Genomic DNA, 24068 nt, shown 5'->3' with positions numbered 1-24068 from the left:
GGGCCTTCCCCAGCTCGCATTCCTGCCCGTGTGTGTTGGCGGGGAGGGGAGGGGAGGCAGGCGGATCCAGCACTGCCCTGCTTCATCCCCGCCCAGCTGCTCAGCTTCCTACCCCCAGTTCAGGCCCACCCGTCCCTGTGAAGGTGTGGTAGTTTGCTGTGCTGTGCTTAGTCGCTCAGTCATGTCCAACTCTTTGCAACCCCATGGATTCAAACCTGCTGGGCTCCTCTGTCCATGGCGATTCTCCAGGCCAGAACACTGGAGTGGGTAGCCGTTCCTGTCTCCAGGGGATCTTCCCAAGTCTGGGATTGAACCCAGGTCTCCCACATTACAGGCGGATTCTTCACCATCTGAGCCAGCAGGGAAGTCCATGAATACTGGAGTGGGTAGCCTATCCCTTCTCCAGGGGGTCTTCCAGACCCAGGAATCAAACCAGGGTCTTCTGCATTGCAGGAGGATTCTTTCCCAGCTGAGCTACCAGGGTGTCTCATTAATTTTCTAGGGCTGCTGTGACAAAGGACCACAGATGAGGGGCTTAAACAGCCGAAGTGTACTGTCTCACAGTTCTGAAGGCTCTGTGCTCAAAACCTCAATGAGTAATAATGCAGATGTCCCTACCACTTCCACACCACCTCTCCAATCCACATCAAGCTGAAAGCCTTCTGCATGGAGTTGGGAGGGTTGATTCCTTCAGGGAGTCAGGAACGAAGGTCTTCCTTGCCTCTGTCCTAGTTTCTGCTGGTTTGGCAGCAATTGCTAGTGTTTCTTGGCTTATCAAGGCATCCTCCCAATCTCTGCCTTCATCTTCACATGGTGTACTTTCTGTGCGCATATCTGTGTTCAAATGTCCCCTTTTATAAGGGCACCAGTCATATTGGATTAGCACCCACCCCGATGACTTCATGTTGACTAATTACATCTGCAGGGACTCTATTTCCAAGTAAAGTCACACTCTGAGTTACTGGCATTTGGGGGGGCAGGTGGTGGTTGGTGGTGTGTGTTAGGAAATCTCTAAATCCGCATATGAATCTGAGATAAATACAATTCAACCCATAACAGGAGGGTATACCCTCCCAAAACCACCAACTCATCTGCCAGGTTAGATGGGATGCCTGTGTCCAGGGGATAAAGAGAAAAAAAAATCATTCATTAATTAGATTCTAGATGTAATTTCTCCAGCTTGCTAGCCTATCAGTACAGATTGGAAATCTCCCTGAGTAATAACCCAAATGTCCCCACCTCTTCGGCTCCACCCCTCCAATTCACATCAAACTGAAAGCCTTCTGCAAAGTTGCCCCAAGTATTATTGCAAATCCTCAGGGCCTGTTTCATGTCTGCCCTTGAGCAATTCTCTCACTGTGGCTGCTCTGAGATGCCTGGGGACGCTCCACCTGCCACTCTGATCTCACCTGCTTTGAGCCACGCGGTTCCTCCCTGGAGACCATCGCTGATCCATCACGCACCGTCTCCAGGGTCCTGACCTTTTCAGTACCTATCCTGTTGTGCACGGCCAGTTTGAGAATGAAGTGGAGTCTGTCGGAAATGGCTCTTTCCCCTTCATGGAACACTGTTAAGAGGCTCTTTGTGCCTTAACGGCTTACAGAGTTTGCTGAAACAACACTTTCTGGTTTCAGTAAGAATTGCTTTTTCTTTTGGAGAGCACAGATTAGCACCGAGCCAAAGGTGATTTCAAGTGACCGCCACCAGATTATACTCTTCCCATCTAACAAGTAGCGTCTTTCCCAGGAGCAAGCTGATGGTGCCTCAGAGTGCCTTCTCCTGGAGCATTCCTTGGCTCCCCTGCACGTGGGCTTCTACAGAACAATCCTGGTTTCCTAAGACGTGGCCTCTTATATCTGGACCCCATCAGCAGACATACATTGAGGTTCTTTCTCAGAATCTTCTCAACCTCAAAGCTAGCAGACCACTAGCAGGTCAACTTTGTCAGGTTCCCAGATGATCCCAGAAGCATCTTTCTCACACTCACATCTTTCTCAGCACGTCTTAAGAATCTACTGAGTTCTATTCATGCACTAAGAAAGAACTAAGGCTACAAAGATGAATGTGACGTGGTCCCTGTTCTCAAAGGATCTGCAGTCCAGCTGAGGAGACAGTCATTAGGAAAATATTTTCAACACAAAATCATGGACTGAGTGATAAAGGCACATAAGTAGAGTGATAAAGTATCATAGACGTTTTTGCCCAGTCCAAAGAAGGCTCTTCAAGGAGTGGAAGTCTGAGATGACTTTTAAAGCTGAAGAACACAGGATGGGTATCCTAAGCAAAAGGAGAGGTCCTGCACAAAAAAGTCCATGAATCATGACACATCGAGGCACATGCAGATTTGAGCCAGATCTGTGCTGTGCCATAGAGCTTGGATTTGGTCCTGCAAGCAGTGGGGAGCCGTGGGCAGATCCTAAATGAGTGATGTTTTCAGATTTGCCTTACAGATCAAGCATTTTAGCAGGGCTAGCAAAGAATGGGGATGGGAGAGAGACAAAACTAGAGGAAGCAAGACCAGTTCAGAGCTCTTAATATCATCTAGGCAAGAGGTGATGGAGGCAAGTCATGAAGGAATAGGGAAGAAAGGGCAAATTCAAAACATATTTAGGAAGTGAAATCAGCAAGAATTAGGAGATTAATTGGATATGGAAGGGTGAAGGAGGTTGGGGGATCCCAACTGACTCAGGGTACCAGGTGGATGACCAAGAGGGTAATACAGGATACAGACAAAGGAACCCCTGTCTTTCCAGAGGTGGAAACACAATGTCATATTTAGTTTTCTGGCTCGCTATCACCCCTGACGCTTTCTACTCCCAACTTCACATTAGACATGATGAACTTAAGGGTGTGGGACCCCTGGGGGAGTTCATGTCTTCCCTAAAGAATTTACATTCTAATAGAGAAAATAGACATGTGTGATATAAATATGTATAGACTCAACTACCTATAATTCCACCACCCCTTATCTACAATTACAAAATCCACAAAACCCAGAAAATCCAAAAGAAAAAGCTTTTTTAAAAAATAAATTTGAAGCTCATTTAGCAACAAAACTAAACATAATTAACTTGTACTCACCATTGATCCATCAACTGTGGCCAAGGGTAGGTTCTACATATTCACGATGGCTCCCATCGGAGCCATATGACAGGAAATTGAGAATTTCCCAGCAGAAAAGGGGTGGGAGCCTGTACCCAGAAAAGACAAAGGGGGCTGTGAAGGCCCCACAGGAGCTGTATCCTCTATTCTCGTAAGAACCTGAATGCAGGCAAGATTACTTACTTACAAGTACTTACTTATACGATTGGATGCTCAATTGCTTCAGTCATGTCCGACTCTTTGCAACCCTATGGACTGTGGCCTGCCAGGCTCCTCTGTCCTTGGGATTCTCCAGGCAGGAATAGTGAAGTGGGTACCATGCCCTCCTCCAAGGCATCTTCCTGACCCAGGGGTCAAATCTGCATCTCCTGCGTCTTCTGCATTGCCGGGTGGATTCTTTACCCACTGAGCCACCAGGGAAGCCCACTTATAAGATTACTTACAATAATTACAAGATTATTTCTCCATTGTAGAGCTGGAGAAACTGAGGCTCAGATTTATCTGAAGTCACCCCACAAGGACTCAAACCTAGAATGGAAACCTCTTCTATGAGATGAGAATTTGCAAAGGGCTACTGGGACCTGAACTGTCTTTAAGACTAAAACTTGCATGACTTGTCCACTTCACTTTCTGGTTGTTTTGGTGATGATTAAACACCACCCACAGACATGTTTAGCTCACCTGACTCTAACCCTCCCCTCTCTAATCCATGGGTTAGGAGCAGGGTCTCTCCTAGGAGATTTTTCCTGGATCGAGAGACTGTGTGATACTCCCCAAGGAAAGAGAAAAGCCACAGAACAGCTCCTGAATTTTAAAACTAGAAGTAGGCTCTGCGGAAAGCTCGGACAGGTGGTAGGTGTGGACGGTGCATCCGTGTCTCTGCAGGTGTAGTTTCCATGTGCTGCACGTGGCGTGTCTAATATCCAAGGGAGCAGGGGTCAACTCTCCAGGGATGCTATCGGGTATGCTAGTGTCCCCCCGCTCTAGGCTGGAGGGCTGGATATGGATACCTGGGTTCCCTTTGTGGAGAAACGAGGACAAAGCCACAGTCCAGGGCTCTGGTTTGTTGATGCCTCAGTCCTCCAACTGCAACTGAGATCTGTTCAACCCTGAGCCCCCAGCAGCAGACTCAGACCCATCCCAGCTTGGACATCAGGACTGCCTTTTCCTAAGGAGCCGAGAAGATCCTGTTGCTCAATGTTCCTGAAACTCAGTCAGCATCCAGCCTTTCTCAGGGCAAACATTCAACTCGGGGACAGAGGCCCTGTTTCATTCCTGCAGTGAATTCCCCTTCCTGGACCTCATTTCCAACCTGGGTTCCTGTGCTGGAATCCCAGCATTAGAACGCCTCCCAGTGTCCGGTTCCCGTGGGACAAGGATACTTCCTTACTTTTGTTTCCACCCTCATCTTGGGTTTCCGGGTTATGCCCTGATCACGCCCCCCACCATCAAATCTCACCCCCATGCTACCAGCCGGCTGACCTCCTGAATCCCTATTTATGTTTGCTGAATGAACTAATAAATTACTAGCTGCTATATGGGAGGCACTTAAAGACCAAGTATCTACTCTAAGGGCTCAATATTTCATGAAATAACGTTTCATGAATAATAATCTAATAATTTAGCATTTTGAAAATGGTAGCAAAAATGAATAAGAGATTGCCAAACGCTGTGGAGAAAATGAATCACTTTGTCACGGAGGATTTCACAGAGGGGGTAAGATGTGAGCTGTTTTTAAAGCACAGTTAGTAATCTTCCCATCAGAAAAGGAGAGGACACTCGGGCAGAGGAGGCGGCCCACACGAAGGCATATGGCAGGACAATCTCAGAAAACTGCCTGCTCCTGGACCCCCACGGCTGTTCCCTGCACACCCGTTGTGATGTCCGCATGACCTCTTGTGGGATGTACCAGCTATTACCCATCAGCACCCCCTCTAGATACTGAGCTCTGCCTTGGTCCCTAATCCTCCCATTCTCAGCCGGTCATAGGCTGCCATAAGGCCAACCTTACCTTACAGAGAAATGTCCAAAATGACTGACATTGCCTTGTTTCAAAAAGCTTCCTGGGATTTTTCCTTCCTGGGGTTGTTCCTCCCAAAGCTTCCTAGGGTTGAAAAAGGAGCAAGGTCTGCCTTTGATGCTAACCTTTCCTCCTGTCCCTGGAATCTGCTGTGCCCTCGTCCAGGAGGGGAACAGAAGAAATGTCTCCGCCCCACCCCCCTTCTCATCTTGCAGACCTGGGCCCCCAGCGTGACCCTTTAGGCTCATTTAGGACCTCTGCAGCCCAAGATCAGTCACTCATTTTCCAGTGCTACTGAGTACGCTGGCCTTGCCACCACCACAGAAGGCAATCTCTTGTTCCCTCAGTAAGCTTCCAGTTTGGTTGCTTTCCCCAGGGTTTTGGAAAGCCCGGGCAGACCATCTTCTCTCTGCTTCCTCCCACCTGTAGGGGAGGTAGCAGTGCTGAAAGCTGAGATCAAAACACTGCATAACACGAAGCATCAGTGCCAGCCTGCTCCCCCCCACCCCCTGCCCCGTGCTGCAGACTCGCCTCCACCCCAGGGTACAGAAACTCGCCTTGGACTGGAGTGTATTGTGTCTGTTCCCAGTGTGGGGCCCAGAGACAGAGACGAGGCCGCCCGTTGTTCTCAGCCCGCAGGCCTTGCCCTGGAGGCCTCCTGCCTGCATTCTCTCCCTCCACAAGATGCTTTCAGCGCATCTCCCAAGGTCAGATTTGGACCACAGCACTGCAAACAGCTGGACAAGAGATCTGGCGTCTGAATCAACCAATGGTTTTCTTCCTCGGGACTAAACGATTTCTGCTGATTTCTACTTATCATCAGCTCTATTATTTAAGTGTTCTATCTCAGGAACAATGGGAGATGAGAACATTTGGAGGGTGATGCTGCCAGCAGCCTTGGGAGCACCCCCGCTCCTGAAACTTTGGATGCAGGGAGGGCAAAGGGGCTCACTCACCCTCGGCCGGGGTGGACGGAGGGCCACTGGAAGGCGAGGTTTTCTGTGGCAACTTTTCCGGTGGGCACTGGGGGCGGGGGGGTGTCCCCAGAACGCTGTCCAGCCCTTAGGTCCTAGCATTTCAGTCGTATGAGAGTCCTGGTGTCACTGTCCCTGGCGCATCACTAAGGAAAGATCTGGTGTCTCAGAGGCCTTCTCCCACTTGTGAGTCAGTCCACGCCCAGGGCACACACCACGGCTTGCCTGAGTACTGGAGTGCTCTGGAGGTCAGCACTGCTGCTGTTCCTGGACCAGACAGCTATCCCAAGGGGCTGGAAGACCCGTCACCACCACACCCTAGGACCTTAAGCTGAGACCTCCCTGGACGTGGAAATCCTCTGCCCAGAGCTCGGCTTGCAGGCGTGCACACCCACCCACGCAGTCACGCCTACCATCTCCGAGGACACCGCCCTTTCCCCGGTCGGCCCAGCCTCTGAGCCGCTCTCCCCTCTGTGCGGCCCCTGCCCTGTCTCTCTCGCTCACACCCCCAAAGCGCCCACTTATAATTGCAGATCCTTTCCCAGGGAGTTCACGTCTATTGTCTTATTTAATTCTTAGGACCCCTTGGCCAAGGAAGGTGGTTCCCTTGGGCCCATTTTGCACGTGAGAAACAGAAAGGTTAACCAACATGCCTAGGAGCACGCCACTCGCGATCTGACAGTTAAAAGGCAATCCCGTATGCTCCCTCGTCTGACGCCTAGCCTCCTCACTGTGACTCTCAAGGGGATGTACACATGTTAGAGAATTTCAGGGTGTATCCAGGAAGGCACTTCGGAAGGTCAACTTATTCATTCAACAGACAAATTCTTCATTAGGTGGGTCCTTCAGAACACCTCTGTGCTGAGCACCATGGGGATGAAGACAATCGGCAGGTCATCTCTTTGGTCCTGTTGGGTCCTTTGCATGTCGGGGTTGGGGGGACAAGGCAGGGAACATGGCGGGAGGCTCAGTTATCATCCCTGGAAAGTTTCCAGCAGGTTGACGTCCTGTGGATGACTGGTGTGAGATCACACACTCCTGAGAGACACAGAATATGCAGGAAGGGGTGGATCATCCCCATGCCTGATGCAGCCCAGCCCCATAGCAGACCCCTGACACTGCCCACCGCCTAGGAGACCCCTGACACAGCCCACCCCCTAGGAGACCCCTGACACTGCTCACCCCCATAGGAGACCCCTGACACTGCTCACCCCCTAGGAGACCCCTGACACTGCCCACCCCATAGGAGACCCCTGACACTGCCCACCCCATAGGAGACCCCTGACACTGCCCACCCTCATAGGAGACCCCTGACACTGCCCACCCCAGAGGAGACCCCTGACACTGCCCACCCCCATAGGAGACCCCTGACACTGCCCACCCCAGAGGAGACCCCTGACACTGCCCACCCCAGAGGAGACCCCTGACACTGCCCACCCCATAGGAGACCCCTGACACTGCCCACCCCATAGGAGACCCCTGACACTGCCCACCCCAGAGGAGACCCCTGACACTGCCCACCCCAGAGGAGACCCCTGACACTGCCCACCCCATAGGAGACCCCTGACACTGCACACCCCATAGGAGACCCCTGACACTGCTCACCCCCAGAGGAGACCCCTGACACTGCCCACCCCAGAGGAGACCCCTGACACTGCCCACCCCCATAGGAGACCCCTGACACTGCCCACCCCCATAGGAGACCCCTGACACTGCCCACCCCAGAGGAGACCCCTGACACTGCCCACCCCATAGGAGACCCCTGACACTGCCCACCCCAGAGGAGACCCCTGACACTGCCCACCCCAGAGGAGACCCCTGACACTGCCCACCCCAGAGGAGACCCCTGACACTGCCCACCCCAGAGGAGACCCCTGACACTGCCCACCCCATAGGAGACCCCTGACACTGCACACCCCATAGGAGACCCCTGACACTGCTCACCCCCATAGGAGACCCCTGACACTGCCCACCCCAGAGGAGACCCCTGACACTGCCCACCCCCATAGGAGACCCCTGACACTGCCCACCCCCATAGGAGACCCCTGACACTGCCCACCCCAGAGGAGACCCCTGACACTGCCCACCCCATAGGAGACCCCTGACACTGCCCACCCCATAGGAGACCCCTGACACTGCACACCCCATAAGAGACCCCTGACACTGCACACCCCAGAGGAGACCCCTGACACTGCCCACCCCTTAGGAGACCCCTGACACTGCCCACCCCCTAGGAGACCCCTGACACTGCCCACCCCCTAGGAGACCCCTGACACTGCTCACCCCCATAGGAGACCCCTGACACTGCCCACCCCCATAGGAGACCCCTGACACAGCCCACCCGCATAGCAGACCCCTGACACATACGCGTCAGTTCCTAGAATAGCATGGAAATGAGAAGCGCTCACCCACCCAGAGCACACATATGGAGAATTTGAGGTGAGGATTTATTGATGAAGGATGGGTCAGAAACAGTCCTGCCAAGAAAGAGGTCTACTCTCCCGTCAGCCGGAGGGCGGACACCACGTCTGGGCAGAAGGCTGTCAGTAGAGGGCAGTGGCAGCTCGCTCTGGGACAGAGGAAGCCGGGCCACCCCACCTTCCTCTGGAGACGCGAAGAACAGCCCTGATGCATTGTAACTCTGCCCAAGGCAGGGGACCTGGCGTCCGACACATTATTTCAACCGGAAATAGACACAGCACTACTTTTCATATTCCACACACATCGTTTCATGTTATTTGACCCTGCCAGACTCATGGGGTAGACTGACACTGTTAGTCCAATTTCACAGAGCAGAACAGGAAGATCCTTGAGATTTTGACTAATCCCAGCTTGCTTAGATAGAAAAAAAAAAAAAAAAAGAAAAAAAAAATTCTCTGGGGACAAATGTTTGGTCACCCAGTCCCCAGTCCAGGGCATCTCTGTTTGTAAACATGGTGATGTGGGCTGAATTCTTCAGTGAAATTTTCACCATTATAATTTTTATAGGCCAGTCTATTTGTCCATCCCCTGGAGGGTTAGGAAGAAACAGAAAAAGGAGATTAAAATCAAATTGCACAATAGGGTGCTTTGTAAGCAGCCTTAACAAAACTTTGAATCAAGCAAGTGATACGCATGACTGCCTACCCACTACCCTTAACCCCACCCCCTACTGTCTTTCAAGGTCACACTGGTGACCTTGGAGAGTCATGATTGATTCCACAAGCTATGGATACGGAAATACTGCAGATAATGATGGACACGGAGGACAGAGGGTCCTGCAATCTCTGCCGAGGACCGGAAGCAAGTTCCCACATAGAAACTGACAAGGTCATCAGCCAAAAATCCAAAGTCTGGGGTAATAGGCTTTGTCCTGTCCCCCATTTCTTCCTGGAACGTGGCATTACCAAGACTGGGCTCATTTGGAAATATGACTCCAGGCAATAAAGCTGACAGATTCTTTCAGCCATAGATACACAGCTAGCATGCGAAAAGGGGATTAGGTGAAAATCTACTCACCTTGTAGGCATTCCACTCACAGGATCCAAAGCCACCTCAGCCACACCCAGACTGGAGCTGATATAACTGAAGGCTTGCTGAACCTTGACAGAAGCTGAAAAGGACAGAAAGATGTGTGGGAAGGGTGTATAGGATGGAGGAATCACAGGAAAGAGGAAAGAAGAAAGAGAAAGCCCAGGTGTCATGGACTAATACCTTCCTCCCTAGGTAGAGTGGGGCATGGGGAAGTAGCCAGAGATGCTGACTGAATGGGCCACCCAACACCCAACTCTGAGGACCCTAAAGAAATTGCAAGATGCAACAAAACCAGAAGAAAAGAAATATTTGGTATCTTCTTTTGTATTCTGCATGTGCACGAGGCAGCTCATGGTAGCCTGTTACTAATGGACTGAACTCCTGCTCCATCCATCACTAATGGTGTCAAACTCAGGACACACCAGAAAACTCTCCTTTTAGGTTTTACTCGGCGCTTTGATTTTTCAGACCTTTGTGGGACAGGCTCTCTGCCAGGCAATAGGGTCGTCATAGAGGTCATTGAGACATGGTTCCTACCCTGAGAGAACTTGTCACTTCTGGGCCAAACGTGACATGTATCAGATGGAGCAAGCTGCATGCCCCTGCAGAGATGGGGCCTTGGGAGAACAGAGAGGGTGCTCCCTTTTGCCTGTGGACCCAAAGAAAGGAGGAGACTTTTTATAAGCCCACCTCAAATTGAAAAATGAGCACACCACAGGCTGCAGGAACAATGCAGACCATGCCTGTTCCCGGAAGAACTAGAAATCTGGTGTCTTATTTTTAAAACAAATAAATACTAAAGTAGCAGGTATCACACTGATTCACACCTGTGTGCCAGCCTGTCTCTGCTGTCCTGTCATTTCCATTCCCTCCCCATCTCCCCCTCCCCATTCCCACTCCTTGAGCCCGTTCTATTCTCTATTAACCAGCTTCAGTGGGAATGTGTCATGACATCAGTGGGATTTGCTCCTTGGAGGCCCCTCCCCACTCACTATCCTTCCCATCATACTTTGAAGATCTCGCACAATTTCCTCTTTTCCACCTTCACCAGCAGCAATTGGGGCTCCTCTCCCTCCTGCTCCCCCAGCCCAGCTACAGTGTACTTCTCTGTTCCAATAGTTATGGCTCCTTCCCACCCCAGGGCCTTTACAAATGCTGTTCTTTTCTTTTAGCTCATTCTTCTTTCTTCTGACTCCAGTTTGAAAGTTCCTTCCTCAGGGCTGGTAAGATCCCCCTAACATACAGTTTCTTAATGCCCTAAATTGTAATTGTCTGTATTTGCTTAAGATCTGACGTTACTGCTGGAACACAGAATTCATTAGGGCAGAGGCTGTGCCTATTGTGTTTATTAATGTATACTCAGAGTCTAGCTTAATCGCCCAGGACCAAGGAGGAGCTCACAAATATTTGTTGCATGAATAAATGGATGGAGATTGTTTTCCCTTCCCTTTTCCACCCAGGCACCTCATCATGTCTTGTTATTTGTTTTCCAGAAAGCTCAATCTGAGATATAATTAAATGTAAAAGACAAATAGCAACGAACGCCCCCCACTACTTCATTTCTTGACCTTTACTGTTATTTCCTCTTTTTGAATTTATCTTTTCCCTTTATTTGCTGTATGATTCCTCTACCTACAATACTAAATTTATTTTGTGATTTGGGGCAGTTTAGTAACAGAGCTGGTGCAATGCGTGCTAACTCTTTAAACAAAAATAAAAATTAACCATTTTAGCATAAAGAATATAAAAGACAGCACAGACCAAGGGGAGGCAGGCAAGAATCTGCTCTTTGACAGGCAAAGGATTGCTCTGTCCTCATGAGTGTACTTCCCTTTTCTCCTCATTATTCTAACCACAGGAAGACCCCTTATTTTGTTCATTTCAGGGGTAAGTGTGACCACGTGGAAGCAGCAGAGGTGAGGACCTGGGGAATACACCTGGCCACTTCTCCTTTTGCCAGCATCACTGTGAACTTTAACCACTTGAGAAGCTCAGACCCACCAGCTATTGTGGGGTGAGAGGACACGCTCTGACTGACAAGGGCGCCCCCTTCAGGCCAACTCCTCCTCATCCTCACTCCTCCCTCTTCTGGCCCTCATTCCGACAGGTCTTTGTGACCACATAGCTTCTCTGCTGGTTTTCCAGGCTCTGATCTCTCCCAGCATCAAGTACATCACCACTTGGCTCCCACCAATACCCTGGCTTCAGAACCTTCTGCCTTGGTGGGCAAGCCCAAAGCCCCCGCTCTTTCAACACCCTACCCAGTCAATCTAATCTCCCGCTGCACTGCAGGCTGTCATTACCAGCCCGCATCTTGTACATTCCAAGCTCTGTGTTTTCCTAATCCCATCCCACCCACCACAGCCCCCAGATCTGGTCCTATTCATTCTTAAGGCCCAGGCTGACTCCCAGGAAACTTTTCCATGAAACCTGCCCTGACCTCTTGAGCCCACAGCTGGCTCCCCATGGCTGCATCTCTGGTGACAGCAGGAGTTAACAGCATCCTAGCTGCTGTTGCTTCATCTCCAACTGTTCTCTGTGATTCAGTTCAGTTCAGTCGCTCAGTCGTGTCCGACTCTTTGCGACCCCATGGACTGCAGCATGCCAGGCCTCCCTGTCCATCACCAACTCTCAGAGTTTACGCAAACTCATGTCCATCGAGTCAGTGATACCATCCAACCATCTCATCCCCTGCCATCCCCTTCTCCTCCTCCCTTCAATATTTCCCAGCATCAGGGTCTTTTCAAATGAGTCAATTCTTTGCATGAGGTGGCCAAAGTATTGAAGTTTCAGCTTCAACATCAGTCCTCCCAGTGAATATTCAGGACTGATTTCCTTTAGGATGGACTGGTTGAATCTCCTTGCAGTCCAAGGGACTCTAAAGAGTCTTCTCCAACACCACAGTTCAAAAGCATCAATTCTTTGGCTCTCAGCTTTCTTTATAGTCCAACTTTCACATCCATACATGACTACTAGAAAAACCATAGCCTTGACTAGACGGGCCTTTGTTGGCAAAGTAATGTCTCTGCTTATTAATATGCTGTCTAGGTTGGTCATAACTTTTCTTCCAAGGAGTAAGTGTCTTTTAATTTCATGGCCGCAGTCACCATCTGCAGTGATTTTGGAGCCCAAAAAGATAAAGTCTGACACTGCTTCCACTGTTTCCCCATCGATTTCCCATGGAGTGATGGGACCAGATGCCATGATCTTAGTTTTCTGAATGCTGAGCTGTAAGCCAACTTTTTCACTCTCCTCTTTCACTTTCATCAAGAGGCTCTACAGTCCTCTGTGTTTGTTTATGTTTAGTAAACATTTTGTTAAATTGCTGATTGGGGGAAACATAGTGATAAGGCCATTACAAGAATCTAAAAGGGGTCAAACTGCAAGCATGGGTGTGTATGTGCACGTGTGTGTGTGTGCATATGTGTGCACATGTTATCAGGCCCAAAGCTGTCTTCCACCTCCTTGGGAAACATTTTTCAGTCACCTCTGTCAGTACCAGAGCAGTGGGATGTTCTGTCCCCGCTCTGACCTCTAATGTCTGGCGTGTGACCCAGTCAGTACCTGCCTTCTGAAGTCGGCATAAAGAGGTGACACTGTGCCCCAGGCAGTCTAACACGTGCTGAATCTACTTGTGTTTGCGCAGCTGAGAACTCAGTCCCAGCGCTGTGGCAAGCCAGCACCAGCAGCGTGCAGGGAGATGGGAGGGGACCGGCAGGAGGAGGCCAGCGGATGCTCACAGACAGGTCCTTGCCCGATTCATAGTGGTGTCAGAATACAAAGGACTCTATACCACAGATCAATGCATTCTGAGTTACACAGTCAGAACTGACGGGCTCCTGTGTGGACGGTAGAAGCTCTGTGAGGGTGGATTCTGAGTCTGACTCCCATCTTCAATCCCTAGTACAGAGTCAGTGCTTGATAAATAGTTGAGGAGTGAGTGTACGTATGTGCATGCTGGGGGAGACTTCAGAATCAGCTCCCTACACAGCTGCTAACATCTTTGGTGCCCATGGAACATACCTGACTAACTCATACAGTGATAAACTCCCTGGTTCCAGTGGCCAAACAGGAAAAGGAGAGCTGCCCATCAGGGATGCTATACCCAGAGAATCTAAGCACTAAGCGGAAGCTCGACCCATAGCAATAATACGCTATTATTCTCGTGACCAATACTGATGAGTTAGCATTTATTGAGTATGACATGTGTACCTACCATGAGAAGTCCTATCTTATTTGACTCTCAAAGGCATTTCCACTTCTAGTGGGACCTATCTGGTTCATCACTCAATATTGGCCGAGTGCCTACCCTGTGAGGGACACAGGAGGGTTAGGGAAAGGAGGTCAAGAGGGCGGGAAGAGAGGCAAAATCACTCTGCTAAGAACTCTCTGTTCCAGAAGAGAGACAGCAGTGGAAACACAGACTAGAATTCAAGGCAGACAAAGATTAAGAGAGTGGTAGATGAAAAGTTCTGGGAACTACCACAGAGAAAGGAGTGATTCCTTCCAAGGAGGCGAGGAAATCATAGAAGGGTTCATGGATGAGATGGCATTTGATGTAAGCTTTTAAAATCTATAGCATTTCCATAGGCTGAGAATGAAGAAAGGCCATTCTACTCTGATAGAGCTCCAGAAGCAAAGGTCAGGAGCTCTGGAAATCAGCCATGTGTTAGAAATCAGTGTCTCCTATGATGTGGCTGGAGCATCAGCTATGTGGACAGAGGGACTCGGGGGTGGAAGGGGGCAGGGTACTATCATGCCAGATCCTGTAACGCCTGCAATGATGGGATGAGGTGTTTGGATTATTTTCTGTAGAGAATGGATATTTTTGAGGGGATCATTCTACCAAAAGTTAAAGTTGCAGAGAGAATAATGGTAGCTCACACTCACCAACAACCTACCAAGTGCCAGGCATTGTTCTAAGCCTTCTGCCTTGCTCCACTCCACTAGTGCATGAAATAAGTTCAGTGATCATCCATTGACCAGATGAGAAAACTGAGGCACAGAGAGGTTAAGCCACTTGTCCAAGGTCACACACCCAGTTAATAGACAACCCAGGCATCCAACCCAGAAGCCTTCTCCAGAGCCTCTTTTAACTATCCCAGTGGACTTCCTCACCCAGGGGCCAACTAGAATCTAGGTTATTACAACAGGACCCAAGAGAGGAGAAGGGGGACCTGAATTAAGGTTGTGGAGATGAAAATAGATGTCCCCTTTTACATAAGAAAGGGGGGCAGGGAATATATATATTCTTTTGTTTGCATCTGCATGAAACGCTGGAGACACAGGAGAAACTAATCGAAGCGGCCACTTGTAGAGGGCGGGGTGGGCGGGGAGTGGATGGGGTGAGACACCTTTAGGTATGGCTTTCAATAGAATCCTGATTGCCAACCCATAGGAGTGTGCTGTTTATTCAAAAAACCCAAGTGATAAAAACTGGAAAGGCACAATTTAAAAGCTTAGAGTTTCCGGAAGGAGGGGAATGGTCTCCTTGGGGGCCAACAGGTTAGGACTGAAAAGAGGATGGCAGACTTGGGGATCAGAATGCTTTGCTTCTAGAAACAGGGGAGGCATCACCGATGTTGGGTAAAACCGTCCAGCACCGTGTCCCCCCGAGGGACATCCAAGTGCTTCTCCTCCCGTTCTGTGAGACCCAGGGGGCCCTGCAGCCAGTATAGATGTCTTATTGCTCAGGAAGCTATCTGAAACATACACCAGCTGCTGAGTGGTTAAGAGGGAGACTGAGGCAGGCAGCCTCTGATTTTCTGTTACCACCCCATTCAGGCCAATAGCAATCTTTGTCATTTTGTTTTTGCCTTCGATTCTTCCCCTCTCTGCATCACACATGTCAACACAAACACAATCACACATGCAGCGTAAGTGGGGCCCTGGGCAAAAGGATTTTTTCTGGATCTGCTCAGAGGGAAGGAGAGGAAGGAGACATGCAAGCCACCCTAGCTCCTTTTCCTCCCCTTTAAGGCTGCTTGGTTACGGTCCTGGGGAAGAAAACCTCTGCATTCCTCCCCTTTAATTCAGTGTATTGTTGAAGCGCTGGAGCCGCTTAGCCTCCCAGACCTGTAGGAGCTGGAGTGGGAGGACCAGCGAGGACCATTCTCTCGGAGTCCCTGGGTAAGATGAACCTGCTTCTTTATTTGGTCCGGGGAGCTTTCTTCCCTCGGCCGGAGGCAGCTGGAACCAAGAGAGTGGGTTTGAACAGCCACTCTTGCAAGCAACTTGGGTGTTGATTTCAGCCCCAGGTCCGGTCTTGCCTGACTCTGGAGGTGTCAGAGGGAAGTTGTAGCTGCCTGGGAGGATCAGTCTGAATGGAGGTCTGGGAGGGAATCTCGTGGGGGGTGGGGGGGCGGGCAGTCATCTGGCCATAACTTCAGGGCTGGTTTGAGTCGAAACCTTCTGCCCTTCTGGGCAGAGAAAGGGGAGCAAAATATTCGTATGCGCCTCACCTGCCATGCCCGCCTGCATTCCAGGGACAGTCCTGTCGGCTCTGTGCCTGGAGGGGCCGGCCATGTGCAGGGTGTCAGGAGTTCCAGCATCCTCACCGCCCTGCCTGCATCTCTTAACCTCTGACCCATCTGTCAAATGGGGCAGTGCCTTGTTCTGGTCCTCCCTACCTGTTCGGTTGTTGTGAGGATTAGGAGAGCCAGTGCGGGGGTGGAAAAGGAGGTTAGTAAACAGCCTGTGGCTTCACAGACCCAAGGAAGGCAGACCAGCCTCAGTCCGTCCTGGCCGGTCCCCGGCTGCGTTAGGATGCAGAGCTCAGCGCAGGCACCGCCGTCAGTCACGCGGCTCCTCCCTCACCTTCCCTGGGGGCGCGTCTGTCGGCCCCTCCGTCTTGCAACTTCCCTAGTTCAGTTCTCAGGTCACAATGGTCACAGGAGGTCTGGACTCACCACCACCACCCCCATCCGCGCTGGTGCCCCTTCTCTCCACGTAACTTTGACGCACGAACATTAACCCTGAAGCTCCCGGAGGCAGTTGTCCGGGCTCTCTCACCGCTGCCCTGGCAGCACCGCATGGCTGGCCTGCTGCTTGTTCTGGAATCAGATCAACTGATGAAGAGGAAAATCTCTGAGAAGGGTCACGGGAGTCAAGAGGGTTCCCTCTTGGGTAAGGAGACCATCTTTCTCATATCAGAGGCTGCAGACAGTCCGACCCCGGCATTCTTACTTGACTGAAGCTTTATCTAGGACCAAAGACAAGACCCCACAGGCCATAGCACAAAGCGCTTAGTAATACCTGATGTGGGGACCACACTTGACAGTGAGTGTGCTTTTAATCATCTTTAAGACAAGCCAGTAGGGTTGGTGGGGCGAATCGCATTTCCTCTGAGGCTCCACCAGGCAAAACTGGATACTGGTCCTATCCGTTTGATGACAGCGGCATTTGCACCCCGATCTTCTGATAGAATCAGAGACCTTTCCATGACACTACACTTCAGATGGCTGTGTGTGGGTGTGGGTGTTTGTATGTGTATTAAGAGCACTCTTTAGAAAGATAGGGCAAAACTTTGGGAAAGAAGCTCAAGGTTAGAGAGAGACAAGGTTTGAGTTGGAGTCAGGAGTCACTTAGGCATTAGATAGATGTCCAGCCTCGGCGTAAATTTGAGAAAGCTGAGAGATCCAGGCTTCCCACATCATGGGAGCCAGCCACGTGTTCCAGGGGCAATCAGTCTGGTGGTGGGGTTACAGGAGAGCACCCTGAGGATGAGGTCGGAGGTAAGTGAAATTCCAACAACCACCTCCAGGAAAGAAGCAACAGGTTCCACGTGGGGAGGGGTGCGGGGTGGACAGGGAGACCGCTGCGGGGGGGTCTGACGGGCTGGGCTTGTGCCCCGCTCTGTCCCCTCCTGTGTTAGATTTAGGTCATTTTTCTTAATATCTCCACCTGTCAGTACCTGCACTGCAAAATGGGGTCAACGATCCCTCCCTTGAGAGACATTAGAGAGATTTCAGGGAAAGCGCCCAGCACAGGCATGGCCCAGGGGTTCAGTCTGCGGCAGCGAGCACCTGAGGGTCTGGGTGCAATTCCCGGCGGCGACGGAGATGTATCTCGCTCTAGGAGGACGGCGCCTCGCTGGCTCCCTGTCCCCCATTCACACACAGACAAGCGGCCAGAAAAAAATAAGCCCTGGGGCCCAGCCGCAGCCTGCCAGAGGCAGCGGAGTGAATGAGCTGCAGCATGAATGAGGGAGGGCGGCTGTCTGCAAACAGGCTGCGAGCGGGCGCTACAACCGCTGGTCAAGGGCGAGGGGGCTGGGGCCGGGCAGCCGCCTGCGTGAATGCGAGCTAACGACGGGGTTGGGGGGTGGGGTGGGGGCGCTGCAAGGGCTGTGGATGGTTGTCGGTGTCCCGGAGCGGGCTGTGGGGAGGGGAAGCTTCTCGAGTGGTGTAACCCACGGCCATAGTGAGCTTAAGACGGTCCTTCCTCCTGCTCCCACTCCCTGCGATCCCTCCTCTCAACCTCCCAGGGGCGCAGTACAGCGAGCCCTCCACCTGGGTACCAATGACGCACCGCCCCCCACCCCCGCTCTCCCCCACCTCCCGTGTGGGAAAGGGTCTTAAAGGCAAAGTGTGGCAGACACACAGTTAAGCCTAGGTGGGATGATGTGAGAGAATAGCATTGAAACTTGTATATTACGGTATGCAAAATGGATGACCAGTGCAAGCTCGGTGCATGAAGCAGGGCACCCAAAGCCAGTGCTCTGAGACAACCCAGAGGGAGAGGGTGGGGAGGGAGGCGGGAGGGGGCGTCCAGGATGGGGGGGACACGTGTATACCTGTGGCTGATTCCTGTTGGTTATGTATGGCAAAAACCATCACAATATTGTAAAGTAATTATCTGCCAATCAAAATTAATTAATTTAAAAAATAATGAGACCCTTGAACACAGCTCAGAACTAGGTGCCCCGATGGAGATCAGCCCACGGAGAAACTCAACTCGGGCAGGGCTCCCTCTGTACTCCAGTCGATCTCTTTCGGGGAGAATAGCAGATAAAATCGTTGGTCTGCATTTCAGGACCATGATGTATGAAGCGTTATGTGTCCTCAGGCACTTTAGAATCACAGCGAGCAGGGGTCACAGTTGAGAGGCACGTGGGAGCTGAGACCCGCTGAGGAAACAGCAGACTCACGTCTCCTGCCGTGTGCTCACCCCTATTTAAATTGTGTCCCCCTCCCCCTATCCCCAGCGATCCATCCACGTGCCTGTAAAGCGGGCTCACGGCTTGAGAGGCTGCAGCATGCTTTTGTGCCCATTGATGTATTGGACACCCACAGGAATTCTGGGAAATAGAGACAGTGGGGATTATTAGTCCCATTCAGCAGAGGAGGAAACCGACCACATGAAGAATAAGGAACACGCCCAGCTCTCTCCAGTGACTCATATGTCGACCCCTCAGCCGCCAACCAAACCCCTTATTTCCTCTTTATTTCCTCGACAAGAGGCACACAATAAGCCTTAAGCAGATTGTGAATTCTGGCTTGTCAGTGCGGCAGGGTTTGATTAAACTTAAATGTGGGTTTGAGAGTGAAGTAAACTGCAGGAGACAATTGAAAAACAACCTCCCTCAGTGACTGGGGTTGGGGCGGGGGGGACAGAAGCTGGCGTGCAGAGTTGGCTTTGGAGGCGCCAGATTAGGGGAAGGGCTGGGGAGGCAGGTGGTGTTCCTGGAAGGGTCTGTCCATCAAGAAGTGTCCAGGGGCCTTTCGGGTCGAGGGCACAGGCCCAGGAAAGCGGACCAGCCACTTGAGCTGCAGCCCATGGTCGGAGATGGGTTCTGACAGCATGCACAAGGCCCGGCCACGTGCCTGCGCACCAGGAGAAGAGCAGGGCTGTGAGTGATGACAGCAGGCTGCTGGAAATGTCATATATTGCTCAAGTATGCAATCACAGAGCATCAGAGCTGGCCCAGTCTCCACTTTCCCCAGCAGGCTCTGAGCAAGTCTAGGTCTTCTGGATGCTTGTAGGAGTTGCATAAGGAAAGAATTTACAATTACAATCTAGTAAAGTTGGGAGACGCCAGCTTACGGAACATGAAGCAGGTGTCTTTAAAACTCTCAGAGCCCTTAATAAGCTAACACGGATCTTGACTCTCCAAGAAGTGGCGGATAGCAAATCCACTTTGGTTGCAGAATCTCCTGGGACAAATATTTCTAAAAAATAAACGAATGTCAAGGAACCCCAATCTAGTTCATTTTCCTGTTTCTACTAAGGAAAAGGTGAAAGCCCAGAGATGTACAGGACTCTGCCTGGGGCTGCACAGCTCACAGCTGAGCCAAGACTGGAGCCAGAACTTGACCTCTTTCCAGCGCACTTCCCAGTCCAGAGGATGATGAGAAGTGCAGTTTAGTCCAGGAAAACATGGGGCCTGGGCCAGAATCTGTCCCAGCGTTGGTCTTTTAGCCCCTTTATGGCCAGACAATGTATATATTCCTCTGGTTCTGTGTGCCCCAGCCTGGAGACAGAGAGTACATTCTTATGAAAGATAAGCCAACTGATAACCCCCCTCCCAAGACCCACGGCCCTTTCTGAGTCATGCTCTCAGGGAGTGGAAAATTCCAGAAGCTGTCTTAGGATGGGCTGATCCCTCTGGGGTCTGTGAAAGAGCCACACCTGGCCCCACAGGAAGGCTCTGAGGCCTGCCCAGCATGCCCCCCGAGTCATCCACACCTCCTCACTCAGAAGCCTCAGGTGAGACCCTGGGGAAGGCCCTTCACATAGACAGAGTTGAGAGCCATTATCTGTGGGTTTAGGCGGCAGACCTGCTGCTCCAAGATTCTCCCCTTCCCTGTGTCCATCTCCCCCAGTTTACTCGAATCCAGCTTAGAAACCTACTGTGGGTTTGGGAGATATACATTTGGACTGCATTGAATTGAATTCCTCTGGATTCAAACGTGGTGCCCCTGAGATTTGGGGACATTCGATCATGTGGAGTGACACTCTGAAGCAATTAGCCCTGCTGATTCTTTTTTTTTTAAAGCTCCTCAGAGCAGAGTCTTAAGTGGTTATGACCCAAAATAGAAAACTTCAGCTAAGGAAGCCATGAGGATCAGGGCAGGCAGGGTCCAGGGAGAGAGGGCCCAGGGTAGGTGGGGTCAGGATGTGACTTGATCCCTTTGGGATATGGTGATGACAATGGTGAGGGCCCTGAAGAGAAGCTTCCTCTGCCTTCGAGTTCTGTCTAGAGCTAGTACTGCCTGCCCCCCCCCACCCCCCACCCCCACCACCGCCCCCTGTGACCAGATGGAGCCTGGGAAGGAGAGAAGGACAGCAATGTTCCGTGGAAGAAGTATGTGAGGCATGCCTGCCCCCCAGGCTCACAGCCTGAGCATCTCTCACCAGCATCTCATAAATAGCCAGGCTGGATGCCACCAGCCCATTCCCAGAAGCTCAGAAAGGGTCACGATCAGGGGCAGCGCCCACCCGAAGGCTGTATAGCCTGTCCTTTAGGAAGAACTTTTCCATCCGCGGTCTTCCGGGCCTCCCCGCCTCCCCGCACCCGCAGCTATGAAAGTTTCTCTCCAGAGATCAGGAAGGCCATTGGTCTTGCGGGAGACCACACAACGGAGCAGGAACTAGGAGCCAGGCATTGCCCTGCGGGGATCACTTTAGAACCAAGTGAAAACAATATTGGAGTTTCAACCTCCTCAGAATTTGTTTTTCTTTTTTTTTCCCTCCACTGAAAGGGCCTAGATTACAGAAGTCGAGAGAGGAGGGGGAGGATTTTCAGGCAGAGAAGCAAGAGGCAGCAGTAGCAGGCCGCCCCCGCCCCGCCCCAGCTCAGAGTCCACAGTCAGGCCCCCAGCGCACAGGGGCAGCAAGGTCCTGAGGTTTCTCCAAGGTCAAGGAGGGAATGAGGTGGGACTGAAGTGGGGTTTCAAACGGGGGCCCTGAGCTTTCCACGTGGCTTGGAAGATGGAACTGAATTGTTAGGATGGAGTGTATGGGAGGAGGGGTGGGCGGGAAAGATGTTTTCCTATAACTGAGCTTAGACTAAGAATACTCTGTTTTTTAAGCTATTTAAGAGCAATGGGAAAGAAGGAACAGTGAGTACAGAGCTGCTAATGAAGTGGTGATGCCTCCTGGAGAGTGAGACCATCAATCCAAGGGGGCTCCAGAAAGGGGAGTGATACCCGCCATGTCAGTGGGCGTGCACTGGAAAGAAGGCTCTTGGTTGGCTCCTTAATTGGAAAAGGGCCAAGTGTCTGCAGGCCTGTTGTTCTATGGAGGGGGAGACACAGAGGGAGTCGCACAAACTAATGCTGTTAATTGGCTCCTTTTTAGATCCAAGCCTTGACCCTCATCCCCTACAGCCTTCAAGACTTCTCAGCTGTTGTGTGTTTAGACAGTAAGATGCATTTGATCCAAGTCCAGCTGCCAATAACTCTGATAAGTGGAAGCTGCTAGATTTGGGGCTAAGAATCTGCAGAATAGTACCTGGCTAAAGATAGCCCTCTATTCTAATATTTCATTTTCCCCAAAGCAGTCTCTGCCAGTCAGAGTTCATTTGTCTCCACCTTGGAGACTGTGCTCTCAAAGTTCAAGATCAGCCCATCACATTGCTGGTGGGTCCTCCGCTGGCCCGTGCCTGGACCCTCAGCTGCTGTGGTCCCTCTGGGCTGCCATCCTGCTGAAAGGAACAAATCAACCAATGGGCCTAGAGATATGAAGGAGGAGTACACCGGGTCTACATGTGGCTGGACCCAATGCTAAAGAATGCTGATCATTGCCCACATGTGTCTTTCATAATAAGAGCCTCTTTGGGGCTTCCCAGGTGGCACTAGCGGTGAAGAACCCATCTGCCAAGGGAGGCAATGTAAGAGACATGGGTTCAATCCCTGGGTGGAGAAGGGCATGGCAACCCACTCCAGCATTCTTGCCTGGAGAATCCCACAGACAGAGGAGCCTGGTCGGCTACAGTCCATAGGGTTGCACAGAGTCAGACATGACTAAAGTGACTTAGCATGTATTATATAGCCAAGTTGCACATTTACACACTAGACTGAAATGTACAAAGGAAGTGTAGCTTCTTTAATTCCTATAAAGCCTTCCCCATGAACTCCAGCCTTCAGTTCAGTTCAGTTCAATTCAGTCGTTCAGTCGTGTCTGACTCTTTGCGACCCCATGAATCGCAGCACGCCAGGCCTCCCTGTCCATCACCAACTCCCGGAGTTTACTCAAACTCATGTCCATCGAGTCGGTGATGCCATCCAGTCATCTCATCCTCTGTCATCCCCTTCTCCTGCCCCCAATCCCTCCCAGCATCAGGGTCTTTTCCAGTGAGTCAACTCTTCACATGAGGAGGCCTTACCAGACAGCAAAAAGGAAAACTTTACATTTGACCTTGTCCATTATAACCTTGTCCATAAACATATGACCTCATGTTTAATAAAGTGTCTCATTTAGCTGATCCAGTGTCTTTGAAGAAAACACACAGTCTTGAGATGACCTTTCCTCCTGTTCTATTTCAAGGTGGCCTTCTATGTCTAAGGTACTTACTTAACCTGTTAGTGGCAGGGAGAAGGGGGCCCCAGACTTATCAGGGGCCTTGGACCCCGGCTCTCAGGGATCCTGCCAGAGGTTGTCCAGTGACCTCTGCCATGCACCTGGCTCCATCTGGCCCCCAGGGTGTCATGCTGACACCTTCCACTAAAGCCCTGATCGCAGACATTTGCTTCCATCCAAGAAGCCCTGATTATAGCAGTCTCTTCAGGACTCTGGTTGACAGGCACTCTGGTAGTTATATATCCCCTCTCCAGGGCCGTGGGCAGAGGTGAGCTGGTAGATGTTTACCGTCTGGTTCTTGGGGGCTGAGGGAAGGAGGGGAAGAGAAGCCCTGTTGGTAGCATTTGCCTGTTTCCATGGAGTCAATACTCCCATGGTGGCTGATTCCATGCTAACAACATGGGGCCACCGAGCATGGAGCACAGTTAGACATCACGAGCTTGTCCAAGCCAGCTGCAGCCCCCTCAGGCCCTAGGGAGCTTCTGGAGTCCCTGCAGGCCATGTGACACTGTTTTACCGCCCACCTCTAAGCCTGCCCAGAGGTGACTGTTCAATGCGGTTGCAGTCAGAGTTCCTCCTAGGCTTACAGTCTCCCACCATCAGGGTCCTGGGGAGCCCACCCATCCACATTCCTTGATCTCCTCTGGTCCTGGATGGGTGCTTACTCCAAGAGGGTTAAAAACCAAAATTTATACTTCTGCCAACTACACCATCTGTCTCCCCATCTCCTTCTCAGGATCCACTTGGGCCAGAATTGTCAGTCTTTCCACGCCTCTTCCTCCTAGCAAGGACCACGCTTGGTCACATTCTTCTTATTTCCAGGGTCTTAGGCCTCCCAGGTACGAAAGGCAGAAAAGAACCTAGAAGCTACTTTATGACACGAGTCCTCCCTGAGCTTCCCCTAAAGAAGACCGGGGAGACCTGACTGTCTCTGTAAC

At 51.2% G+C, this 24068-nt stretch overlaps 1 protein-coding gene and 1 long non-coding RNA gene across 2 annotated transcripts in view; one reads left to right on the top strand and one right to left on the bottom strand.

Annotated features, from left to right (window-relative positions):
• Nucleotides 1–8940: 8940 nt before the first annotated feature.
• Nucleotides 8941–9690, bottom strand: LOC133069689 (uncharacterized). Its single transcript, XR_009695929.1, has 2 exons — nt 9595–9690; nt 8941–9105 (listed from the first exon to the last, which is right to left on the bottom strand). It is a non-coding gene; the product is annotated as an uncharacterized LOC133069689 (long non-coding RNA).
• A 6006-nt stretch (nt 9691–15696) lies between these two features.
• The window catches only part of CAMK1G (calcium/calmodulin dependent protein kinase IG), a 31039-nt gene continuing 22667 nt past the window's right edge, over nt 15697–24068 (top strand). Inside the window, exon 1 of the mRNA XM_061161282.1 lies at nt 15697–15738. The gene's annotated coding sequence lies outside the window, so the exon portion shown is untranslated. The remainder of the gene's footprint in view (nt 15739–24068) is intronic.

This window comes from Dama dama, chromosome 14 (assembly GCF_033118175.1).
Source record: "Dama dama isolate Ldn47 chromosome 14, ASM3311817v1, whole genome shotgun sequence".
In the NCBI taxonomy this organism is placed as follows: domain Eukaryota; kingdom Metazoa; phylum Chordata; class Mammalia; order Artiodactyla; family Cervidae; genus Dama; species Dama dama.
Note: the sequence above shows the minus strand (reverse complement) of the source record. Positions and strands in the feature narration are given on the sequence as shown.